Below are 12,223 nucleotides of genomic sequence, written 5' to 3'. Positions count from 1 at the left end.
CTGTCCTGTTCATGTGAAAGGTTTCTGGCTTCCTGACATTGTAACAGCCATCGTGGCGGTCCCAAAATGCATTTCATGTTAGCATTTAGGCAACGGGGACGTTGGGGAGGCCGTTGAAAGCTGTACTTCTGGAAGCTTTCATCCAGAAGTCTGAGCCTCACTGCGAGGGAGAGCACGGCCGCCTCCGTGAAGCTAGGAAGTGTTTCTGTCTGGCAGATAGCCACTGTTTGGCATTCACACTACAAAGGCAGAGCAGAATTCAGCAGGAGTTCAAGGTGAGGGAGCAAATAACAGCATTAATCTGAAAGTCTGTTTGCTGTTGCCCCCTAAATGAGGATGCGTAGAGGAATGAGAGCAGTCTCGATGAGGCACCAGATAGAGAAAAGAACTATTATATGGCGAGTTGGGCCTGTGCACACGACCCATATACAGTCCTTTGTGCACTGAGATGCCCTGCTCGGCTATGTAGCCTCCCTCATAAGACAGAGATCTGACCCAAAGCCAACTCCCCAAACATATGTATTTCTCTTAAGGTCACCTTAAAGCAGACTTCTCGTGTCTGCCAGGGGAAATTCTATTACCTTAAAATTCATATTTTGATTGTGATGAGCAAATAGGAAGAGATTGCACCGGAGCCCTCTTATCAAACAAATCATTCCATAGATTGATATCTCATTGCAAGAGCCTCCGTATTAGGAACAAACAGCCCATCAACTATATTAATACACTTAGTACCTCCCGTAAAAAGAGGAGAGTGCATTACACGGGCTGCTAATTTTATTTTTTATATCACCAACTTTTTGGCCTCAAGTAAATATTAAGACGTATCAGAAAGCTTTAACAGCCTGGTTATGAATTGGTATTAAAAAATTTTGGGTGGGAGGGGACAGGAAAAAAAAATCCTATCCTCCTCTCTTATAACCAGAGAGAAATTTATAAAAAATGGAACATGCAGCGTATTTCAAAAGCTTTTTGCTGCTCAAAAACAAAGGTATGGGTAAGAAGGGAGGGGGAACTTTGCCCCTGTCTTTGCAAGTCTTTTCATCATGGTTTTCTTCACAGCTGCTAGGGAAGGCCCTTCCCTTGGGCTGGGTTTTCAGTCAAGTTAGGTCATTTGTGGGAAGATTTGTGCAAACACGTTTGCCTCTCCCCTGGGGACTGCGATCTTTAGAAAAGAAGGACATATTACCTTACTTTTGCCTGGGCGGCCATGATGCAATTCTCTCCGTTTGCTGACTTATATTACACCATAAGCGCTTTAAAGTCACCTTAATGAAGTTTAGATTAGACGGGCTTCTGTTCCCCAGAGAGAAGGGAGTGGCAAGCAAGCCCATCGCCTCCTGTTCTTCAGGCCCCAATAAACGCATTGAAATCCTTCCAGGAAGTTCGGAAGTGCCTGGGAATTAGATGCATTTAAAAAAAACTGGTTTTAAAGCTACTTTATGTCCTAAATTTTATCACCATAGACTTCTGGGGGGAATTAGCTAAATTTAGAGTATGTGTATTTAAATTTTCTTTTAATAACAAGACTTCCAGACTTCCTGAATCTCGAGAGAATTGTGGGGTTACTCTCTTTCCAAAGGGGAGAAGAAATCTTATAATGTTGTATGCTAATATTATCTATTACTAATTTATGTTAATCTAAAATTTATTAGGAGCATGTCTATAGACTTACGTTTGTGAGTTTGTGGCCTTTCCATTGATCATGAAATTTTATTTTGCCAAGTGATTGATTGGTAATGCAGTGTTCAGGAATCTGCTGACCAATCCCAGAATCAGGGACATTTTTATTTGACTTTTCTCTGTTCATCACAAGCAACCCCATAAAAGTGTACAGTTAATAGGAAGGTTTAAAAGGCCTGGGGTAAGTTATGTTTTGCATAAGTGACTGGAAGTCTAATGTTAATCAGGCACATAACAGTGATAAAAGGCGTGGGTTTCCTATTTCTCAGGAACGTCAGGGGACAGAAGCTGTACTAAAAAGCTTTTTATTAACTTATTGGTATGAGTCAATGGTCCATCATCATCTGTTTTCTTTCCCTGAAAGGTGGATTGCACTGAAAGTGAGGACATTTGTGTCTCTTTCTGTCTAGTCTGTTATCGAATGACAACGTTGTCACCTCCCTTCCAAATTTTAAATTTTTAAATCATCCAAACAAACAAAAACCTGGCCTCTAGTTATCTTTCACTTCTTGAGACATCAGAAGTACAAAGTCCAGAGCCAAAAAAAAAGGGGGGGGACTCATATCAAAGAGGATGATGGGAGAAGTTTAAGAACCAAAGGAAAAATGCATGGACTCTGAATAGAACTAATTAGAAGCATTAAGTCAACAATGAAGACTATGAAATTCTAGATCAAGGACGGTAAAATATGGAGAAACTAGAAGAGTATAGAGGACTGGCTCCCAGCCTACCAGATTACCTGTAATACTCCTCACAATGCCTTAAATCGGTCATCCAACCAATGTGCCGAGAAGAAAAGCAGCCATTGAGAACAGAGGTGATGTTCCGCCCCCTCATCTGACACCATTAAGTTTTTGGCTCCCTCATGAACTACTGAGATAAACAATAGTGGACAGCATCACATTTATCCAAATAACCCAGAAAGCTACCATGCTGGAGGAAATTGAGTTTATAGACACGGCAGGCTCTTGCCTAATAGATGAGAGTAATGTGTGTAATGCCGACCATCAATCTATATTTCAAATATATTATGAAGGGGACTCTGAAGAATAACTCATCCTGCAAAACCGTTTTGCACTGAGGGTGGTTTATCTTCCACTGGGTCTAATTGATATCTATGTAATTCAGCTACAGCCCTCGCTACTGAGAATGATGCAAAGGAAAGAAAGAACCGATATGACTCTTAGTCCCTAGGGGAGCACCGAAAGGTTGGGGGTTCCCAAATCACATTCACCTTCAGATCCGGTGTCTTAGGATGTCCCTGTGAAGCCAGACAGTAGGCGTATTTATACTTTGTAATCACGTGACCACATCCCCAAGTGTCTACAACCCTATTCAAATGTCAACAAGAGCTGGAGGAGAACCATTCTAGACCAGGTCCTTTCTTTGCCTCACTTTGCTTATCTCCGCGGCACTAAATGAATGTCTACTAGACTCACTGAAAGTCGCCTTCAACATAGCCTCCCAATGCAATGCAGGGAATGAAGGAACTGCCATTGCTTAAGCAGGTCTTTTTATCCTAACTGGACCACACTGACAGCTCCTCACTGCTTGGTCATGATATAGCAAGAGGCTGAGGACATTAATGGAGAAAAGAGGGGAGATGAGTGTCTCTATCTGGCCCAGGTAAACAGGCTCACTCCAGTTCACGCTGCCTTCACAGCTCTGACAAACCCTGTCCTCAACGTTCAGAAACTTATTTTTTAATTTATGTGGGTTTGGTAGACCCATAAAGGATTATGTGAGTTCATGGGATGGAGTGAATTCAGTGTATACACTAAGAAATTATCAAATGGGCACAGTTCTCATTTCCCTCCTTAAACATTTATCATTCTTTTATGGGAATGTTGGGGGCCCTCACGCACCTCTTTTCTGGTTCTTTACTAAGTATCCTATAAATCGTTACAAATTACAGCTACCTTGGTATGCTGTGAAACCCCACAACTTCTTCCTCCAAAATATTCCCATTCCCACTATCTCTTTCTTCCCCTGTGTCCCCTCCATGTGCACATTTCATGAAACCTTTAACTGGGAAATTTGGTGTGGCTTCTGGGGAGCAGCTTCCTGTCCTGCTTGCATCTGTTCCATCCCTCTCAGTGTTTGTTGGCATCGGAACAGATAGAGATGGTACTGCCTCCTCTGTCCCGTCCCCTGTCCCAAACACTGCACCATTAACCATCTTTGAGCAAAGTCCACATTCATCCTTTCTGTCATATTTAATTTTTGAAAGTAATATACAGAGTAAGAAGAGACCATGGAGTTAATTTCATTTGGGGCTTTTTAAAAATCTACTGCTCTTTTGAGCTGTGGCTTTCTCTCAGCCTCCGGCTCCCACCCCAACCTTCTTTCTCCCTACAGTCACTGGGGTAAAGGTACTGCCTAAGGCCCTATGGTCCTGACCCTGTCTTGGAAGAAATGTCTTCATTTCTTTTGTGAGGATGTGCCTGCTGACTGCATGGTGTTTTATTCTTCTCTTCAAAACTGACAGGAGTTAAGCCTCCCGGAAAGGTCGGCTGACCACACAGAGATGATAGTTGTATTGTAATGAAACACTGATGGCTTGTTTTAATGTCAGAGGGAAATGGGAGAGTGGGACCAAAGAAAGAGCCCAGATTAGATTTGCCTTGAAGGAAGAAAAATTGTCTGATGTGTTTTTATGACTGTGGGATTTATTAAACAGCAGTGTGCCAAGCCAAGGGAGAGCTCTGTCACAGCATGGGAAAAACAAAAACCAACAAAAAGACACCACAAACAACAACAACAAAAGCCTGAGCTCACACAGAAGCCAATGTCCCCTTGTCAGTTTTACCTATACCCTTTGGAATTCTTTCTTTGGCATACATTGCCTGCTACCACACTTTACCCACCTTCCCCAATTTTTACTTTGCCTGTGACTCTCATGTGATATCCAAATTAGAGAGGGGGGGGAGGGAGAGAGAACCCACAAACTGGGGAAGTACCAGAGTGGATGGAATTGGCTCTAAGCCTGTAGCATCTCACATTTCAAAACTCACTCACCAGGAAGGGTATTACACAGCAAGCATTTTGTTGGAAGAGCTTGTGTGGGAGTCTGTTGGTGAAAATGTAAAGACAGAGGAAGAGAAGCTAGGCGTGAACCGAAGAAACACGGAAAGGGTTCTTGTCTTCTGTGAGGAATGCCGTCAAGTCTGGGCCGATATTTCAGTCTAATGATGGGCCAAGGGGGTACAGGCCCTCATGGAGGGGAATGTTTTATATGCAAATGAGAAGAAAGTATAGTGAGAAAAAGCAGGATTCAGAAGAAGGGGAAGATGATGTGAAAGAGTGTGCTTTGTGTAGTCAGAATGTGTGTGTGTGTAATATATGATTGTATAGTTATGTACATATACAGATACATATATGTATATACATGTACAAACATATGTGTAAATATATGTATGCATACATATTTTTCCATAGAAATAGGCAAACAGGAAGAACCAAGTGCAGACGTAGGGAAGCAGTAATTTCCATTGGTTCCATAGAACAAGAAAGAACCACATGTTCACCAGTAGCCTTGCAGATAAAGGGACGCTTACTTCATGGTCAGTTCAGAAAATCCTTTGACTGAGATGAAGCCGGCTCTTATTTTTCCGCTGGAAGATGAGGCCATGGTTTTAGTCCATCTGTTCGCAGTCCTGTCCTTGGCACCCTAAAAGATTCTGCCCATTTATCTTCAGAAACCCGGGGGATAGAGAGGGGGGTATGCATGCTGAGGTGAGGGTTAAAGCCCATGGCCAGCAAGGATTAAGTCGATCCAGATCCTCCCAATCTCCACTGCACCATCACAGAAAAGTCTGTGGGAGGGTCGCCATGGTGTCTTGATGGAAGGGTTTCCACTTGTGCATAAAGATTCTCCAGGTAGCAAAGAATTTCGACTTGAGGCTTTAATGCCTTTGAATGCACATCAAGAATAACACTGACATGCTTTCACCGCAGCCTTGGAATCCTAAAATAAATAATAGAAAAATTGTGATTTAAAATATAATTCCAAATACTAACTGGGCCCCGCTGCCTAGATGAGTAATAAGCTTCAATAAATGTGTGACAGGCACAAGGCTCTTCAGTATGAAGAGTAGTGAGGGCTCAGAAATAGAAATAGGTTTTTCATTACATGAGGGATTATGTTCGGCCTGACTGTGGAACCTGTTCAGCGGGGCCTCAGCTGCATCCTCCGCCTGCGGTCGTATTAACCAGTAATAGTAAAAGGGGTGCCGTGCTGCCCAAGAACAGCGATTTGTTTTAGGGAGGAGAAAAAGGTCGCTCTCTCCTGCTTTAGTCGGGGATTACCATTGTTTACCACACACTTTCCCTTAAACTCCTATTCGGCCGCGCTAATGAGCTGCAATCTGAGCTGGTTCCACCCGGGTGCCTGCTGAAATGTGTGAGTCAGACAGCAGAATGGTCGGCGATACTTCTCAGGACCGGCGTGGGTTTGCCCACACCGGCTCACAAAGGCCCTGTCGTAGGGATGTTTTAAATGTCATAGGAAGTTTTCACTTTCGGTTTCAAGCAAAACAACCTTGCGTCTGAGCTTTCCGAGGTCAGTGTCTGAAAATGCACCCTTTTCTCCGGGCTTCAGGACCGACAGGGTTCCTGGAGAAACTATGCAAGCCATCGGACCAAAGAGGTTCTGAGGTCCCCAAAATGAGTGCCATTTGAGGTTTCAGAAGGGTTTAGGAATACCTATGGTAAGGAGGGTGGATTATCAAGCTGAGAAAGCCTTTCTTTTTCACACACCAATGGGGAGTTCTTCTTTCCACCACCAAGGACCCTTGTTTGCCTGGAAACCTTCTCAGTTCTCACTGTGAGGCCCACGTGGGTAATGGGGCCCTCCAATGAGGAAAACCTGAATTTGCATAAGCAAGTTCCTCAACCCTAGTTAACTGAGTGCTCATGGGAAAGTAGATTGAATTCCCTGAGTTTTGTTTTACTTAACAAGAAGGAATGGTGACAGTGACAGTGATGGTGTGGTTCTCATAGTTATCCAATGCAAAGTTTAAAGCAGATATTGATTTCTTTTTAAATTATTTTTGCTTGGTACATAATGTCATTAGAGGGGAGAAAACACAAAGTTGGAATTTGGGAATTTGGCTGTTAGAATCCAGAAAAGAGGAGAAACCCCCTGTAGCTGAGGATGACTGGGCAGAAGAGGGCACAGTTTAGCTCAGTCCTGGGAAAATAGATAAAGTGAAACCAGGAATCGACCTAGAAGCCCTTCAGACGGCAACACAAAAACGGGGGAAGGTGAGAGACTAAAATTAGTCAGGAAGGAGTGGCCATGTGGACAACTGACTGACGAGGCCAGTTAAAAAGGGGAGTGGAGATAGAATGCCACCAGATGATAGATGGTCTTGAAATCTGGCAGGAGGTTTAATTTGATTAATTTGGCAGTGGGGAGGTACTCTAAGTTCATAAGTGAGAGTGTAATGTGATAAAATTATGACATGATTTCATGTCAATTACCTGCTAGAGGCTCCATAAATATTTATTTACTAATTGATTGAGGATTCAGGGTAGATTGGGGAATGGGAGGGGAGAGGAGGCAGGGAGACTTCTCAGAAGGTGCTGGCTGTATATGTGTGGTAGTGATGGCCCAAGAAAGAGAAGACACTGCAAACATTGAGTTTCAGAGAGACTCCGAGAGAAGTTGCTTCCAACCAAGGAAAATCTGGGTTAAAATACATTTTGTTTTATGTTGACTCGGGAGCTGAAGAAGAGAGAATTTTATAATACATCTTCCAGGGTTTTTTTTATTATTAATTATTATTGTCAGAAAAGGAGAAGTCTGAAAAATTAAAAATTAACACACAATCTTTAAATCACCACTCACTTTTCTAAAAGCACGGTTGGCCAAAGCATTTTTTTTATTGCTATGTAATTCTACCAGGGCTGGCTGGAAGCCATTCTTTTTTAATGCACTCAGTAAATCTCTGTGCGGTTTCTTTATTATGAGAGAGCCCTTTGATCCAATGAAACCCATCAAGACCCCTTCTGAGGCATTCACTTTGGATTTTGTATGAGCGTCTGTAGAGGAAAAGAAGGGCAGAACTAAGCTAAAACCAAACTCCAAAAAGCTAACGAAATTCCGCCATCACACAGGCCTTGTATGTAATGCAGATCTTGGAAACCGAGAAGCAGCACTGGGCTGTACCCACTGAAGTGCAGCATACTCGTTTATAAATAGAAAACGCACCCCGAGACTTGAAGGCACTTGCCTTTTCAGATGCAGGCTGTGGTCAGGAGAGGCTGTACCATTGCCCTGTTTGATTCAGGGCAAGGCAGCTGACAGATGAAAATCTTAAAAGACGAAACTTGCCTTTTGATCCGCTGGTTGGGAGCGGGTTGGAAATGATGACGAATCTGCTACCTGTGCACCCGTAAGAGCAGCTTTTGACTCTAAGGCCTCTGCCCTGTGTCTGCAAATGAAGCTGATTCACCATACCCAGGCAGAAGGGGGGAGATGGATGGAGTTGGTTATGGCTTTGTGGATCTGGGCAGAGAGGGCTAGACATCGGGGAATGAGCCTTTGACCCTCTCCCTCCACCTCCCCCTGCTCCTCACTGAGGGTTCCATTTATTTTCTGTGCTTTAACATTTGACTGAAGTGTATGAAGAGCCCTCTCAGATGTTAGGTGCCCAGAGTCAAGCGTAAACCAGCACGTTCACCTGGGGAGTTTGAGGATCCGTCTCTAAACTAACCAAGGTAATTTAGGCTCTGGACGCACTTCAGTTTGTGCCATCCAGATCCGCCGTGCGGATGATCCTAAATTTAGTCTGTAATTGTGTCTCTGTGCTTTCTTTCTCTCTCCATCCTTTTTGCACCTCTTCAAATCTCCTCTTTGCTGCAGGGGATCAGGAAGCTAGCCTTGGCCACGAAGCTAGGCATCCTATTTCTGCCTGGCTTTTTTTTTTGTTCAGAGTGACGCCATATTGCTAGTAGCACCATGATTTATGCAGGGTACCACACCATTCACGGTATATAGCGTCCTGAACCAGTAACCATTTCCAACCTCAGTGAAGACCAAAGTCAAACGCCTACCTCCTGTATTTGGCCATGCATAAGAGGCCATAATATTTGATAAACTCAACCCTACAGCCTGCATGGTTTCCTGGCAGAGACATCATCCCTGGGGTTAGATGTTACATCTATGGAAGGCATAGTCAATTTTATGTTATATTTAAATATAGTAGCTCATCGGGCAGGATAGACAATCACAGCATAACTATGTTGTGTCTTGTACTGACAACACTCTGAAACCCTCTTTAAAAAAAACAAAGGGAACCTACTTCCAGGGATTCAGAGATAGCATGAGGGTTGTAAGAAATCCAGATGAAGTTTAGAGTGGAGTTCCGGAGTGGAGTGGATAGGCTCTTAACCACAGGTAAAGTTGTGAGAGAACAGCTCACACTGTTCTTACGGAGCAACTTGTCATTTCTCAAGTGCGTAATGAAGTAATATGTACAGTGCATTTCCATGCACAGCAGCCTCTCCCTCCGGTTTTGGCCTCTTCAGTGCATCACAGTGTAGCAACTGAGTCTCTTAGAACAGCCGTCTTAAAACCGAGGGCTCCCCCAGAAGACCCAGCAAGAAATGTAGATGAGTATTGCCTCCAAGACCGCATATGTATGACTGAAAGGGGATTCTGGCCAATGTGTGGCGCGTTCATGGAGAACTCTGAAAATTACTGAGAGCCGAGGAGAAGGAAAGCCAGGCGAAAAGGCCGCCTATCGGCTCACGCCAGTGACTAGCAAATCTTGGATGATCTCTGTATGATAGAAGCAGAGGGCTTGGTAAGCACCGTCTGTGAAATGGGAACAAATGGCCCACGAATACTCAAGTTGGAGGTCTTCCTGAACACTTGGGAGGAGGTGCCATCTCAGATGACAGCTGCTTTTCTTAGCTGCTCTTGTGCTGATCCTTTTGACCATAACAGCCTTGTATGAAAAGGATGGATGGGAACCCATAAGGCCATTTTACGGAATGTCAAGTATTTTGTCCTTTAAGTTGACTTGGTTTGAAGAGATCCTTCGCACGGATTGATGCAGTAGTCTAAATATTATCACTCCTGGCTTTGCCGTCTGGTTGGAGTAATTACAGGTCGCTTCTGCCTTTGCTCATTCAGAAGGTGGTCAAAGCCCAGGGATGTGCAAAACTACTTCTCCACTCTGGCAGCTGTGCTCCTGAACGCAGGGTTACAGTACACTGAGGACCGCTTACAAGCTGTCCCCAGTGAGATTCACCCAGCAAGATCTTTGGTATACCAGGGTTCGGTTGCCCTTCCTACTAGCTCAGTGCGTCACCACACCACCCACTTGAGAATACTGAGCAATGCCCACCGACATCATTGGGTGTCCCAGGTAGAGGATGGTAAGTAGAGGGGAGGGGTCAAGAACATTGCTGATTGTCGTGTAATCCTCAGAACACCCCTTAAGTACAAGATTACCTGACCCAAAGTATCCGTGTGCCTGCTGATTTATAATTGAATATTTTCCCCTCCCTCCCTTCACTATCACGGCTTTTAAAGGAAATCAGGAGCTTTCTTTATGCTTGGTGTTCTTTCTCATGGTCACTGTCTTAGACCTCCTTCAGTGGAGGCAAAGGGTGGTGTGAAGTCTGAAGTGGTTATTTGAACGAAGTTGGTCCACTCAGTCCTGTAAGAAGAAGGTTTAGTCCCTCCAAGTATAGGTCTACCCCAAATTTCTTTTCCATGAGATGTAGCTCAAAGCCAGCCATTTGTTAAGGACCTATTATGTTCAAAAACTCCTCATTCAATATCCAACTCATTGTCCCCCTGACTCTATCTTCCCATTTAAAATTAGAGAAAGAGACTCGGATAATTAAACAATTTGCTAAAGGCACATATAGTTGGTGCATTGGGTTTGAGGATCAGAGAGAATTAGTTCCAAAGTCCACCACATTCATCGCCATCAACTTACAAGTGTGTGATTAACCGCCTTTGCTCGATGTATTTGCTTCCCTCAGAAGTCCTTAAAAATCAACTCTTGGTGATGATGCTTTCAAAGGAGAAAGTGGAGTCTGCTTAACTGTGCACACCAGTTACTCCCATGTTAGCTGTATCCTGAGAACTAAAACATGACACATTCCTTAGCTGGGTGTGTTTTGTAGAACAATACATTTGGGACATGTGTCAAGAGAGGACACAGACAGAAGGAACTACTGGACAAAATAAAATGCACTTCGAAGCTGTGCGAAAGAGACCTCACGGCAAGATGACCAGTGAAGACAGGTCCAGTAACTCGACAGCTGGCTCAACAGTTAAGAGTATGTACTGCTCTTGCTGGAGGCACGGTTGGTCTCCTACGTCATCCACGCACAACCTCCTGTAAATCCAGCTCCAGAGTATTTGTCGCCCCCTTCTGGCCTCTGTGGGTACCTACACTCTTGTGCACATACCCGCCACACGCAAGCATACACATAGCTTTTTTAAAAATAAAAGTAAGTATTTTTAAAAAGAAAAGATGGTGTCCTAAAAGGAGTTCTTTCACTCATAGCTTGCAACATTGCCAGCCGTAAAAAGGTTTGCTGGGGCTAGAGAGATGACTCAGTGGTTAAGAGCACTGGCTGCTCTTCCAGAGGTCCTGCGTTCAATTCCCAGCAACCATATGGTGGCTCACAACCATCTGTAATGGGATCCAATGCCCTCTTCTAGTATGTCTGAAAATAGCTACTGGGCACTCATGCAGATAAAAATAAATAAATATTTTAAAAAACAAACAAAACAAAACAAAACTATGTGCTGGCTTGTATTAAGATGCTATTACCCTCTCATAGGTATGTGACATTGTCAGGGTCCTGTGCTGTTCATGCTCCCAGCAAGCTGGACTCTTCATGAGTCTCCACATTGCTAATGCCTGTCTTTATAAACTTCCTGTCCCCTGGTGGCTAATGTCACTCCAGAATCCGATCCATCTTTGAGGAGTAAGAAGAAAGAAGAAAGGAAAGATTAAAGTTTTATTTCGCCAGAAATAGACAAAATCGTCTTTTCCTCCAGTACACATACGAATGAAAGGCACAATCTTATGTGGCTCTCCCGAGTCAAAACTATGTCACATGGATGCCTCTTATTTCAGGAGAGGCTGGGAAAGCTTTCCTAGATCCACTGGTGGAAGGCAACAGGGGGAAAGGTGCTTGGAATTCTCCGATCCAAAACCCATCAGTTACTGATTTGAGTGATTTTATACATCTGTATCTATTTTCAGAGATGTAGAAACTTGTATAAAATGTTATACATTGTAATGTTTTTTTACAAGTTTCTACATCTCTGAAAATAGATACAGAATAGCTACGTCTAGAAAACCTTCCTTTCATACGCCTCTAGTATGGTGGTGCTTTTGGAAGATGGTGTGTTAGTCTGCATGGGCGGCCATAGGGATACCACAGACCAAGTGACTTACAGCCAAGGGTCATTGTCTCACAGTTCTGGAACCAGAAGTCCAAGGCCAATGGGAGTCCAGTTAGGCTCCCCATAAAGGCCCCAGAGAGGAGCTGTGACAGCCTC

The 12,223-nt window shown here is 43.8% G+C and overlaps 1 protein-coding gene and 1 long non-coding RNA gene across 16 annotated transcripts in view; one reads left to right on the top strand and one right to left on the bottom strand.

Moving 5' to 3' along the window:
- Tenm2 (teneurin transmembrane protein 2) overlaps positions 1–12,223 on the top strand; it is a 1,136,292-nt gene that overhangs the window by 879,183 nt on the left and 244,886 nt on the right.
- Positions 4,333–6,590, bottom strand: LOC108352204 (uncharacterized). The gene is made up of 2 exons (XR_005490632.2): positions 6,388–6,590; positions 4,333–5,650 (listed from the first exon to the last, which is right to left on the bottom strand). It is a non-coding gene; the product is annotated as an uncharacterized LOC108352204 (long non-coding RNA).

This window comes from Rattus norvegicus, chromosome 10, assembly GCF_036323735.1.
Source record: "Rattus norvegicus strain BN/NHsdMcwi chromosome 10, GRCr8, whole genome shotgun sequence".
NCBI classification, from domain to species: Eukaryota; Metazoa; Chordata; class Mammalia; order Rodentia; family Muridae; genus Rattus; species Rattus norvegicus.
The sequence above is the reverse complement of the archived record's forward strand: the minus strand, read 5'-3'. Positions and strand labels throughout refer to the sequence as shown.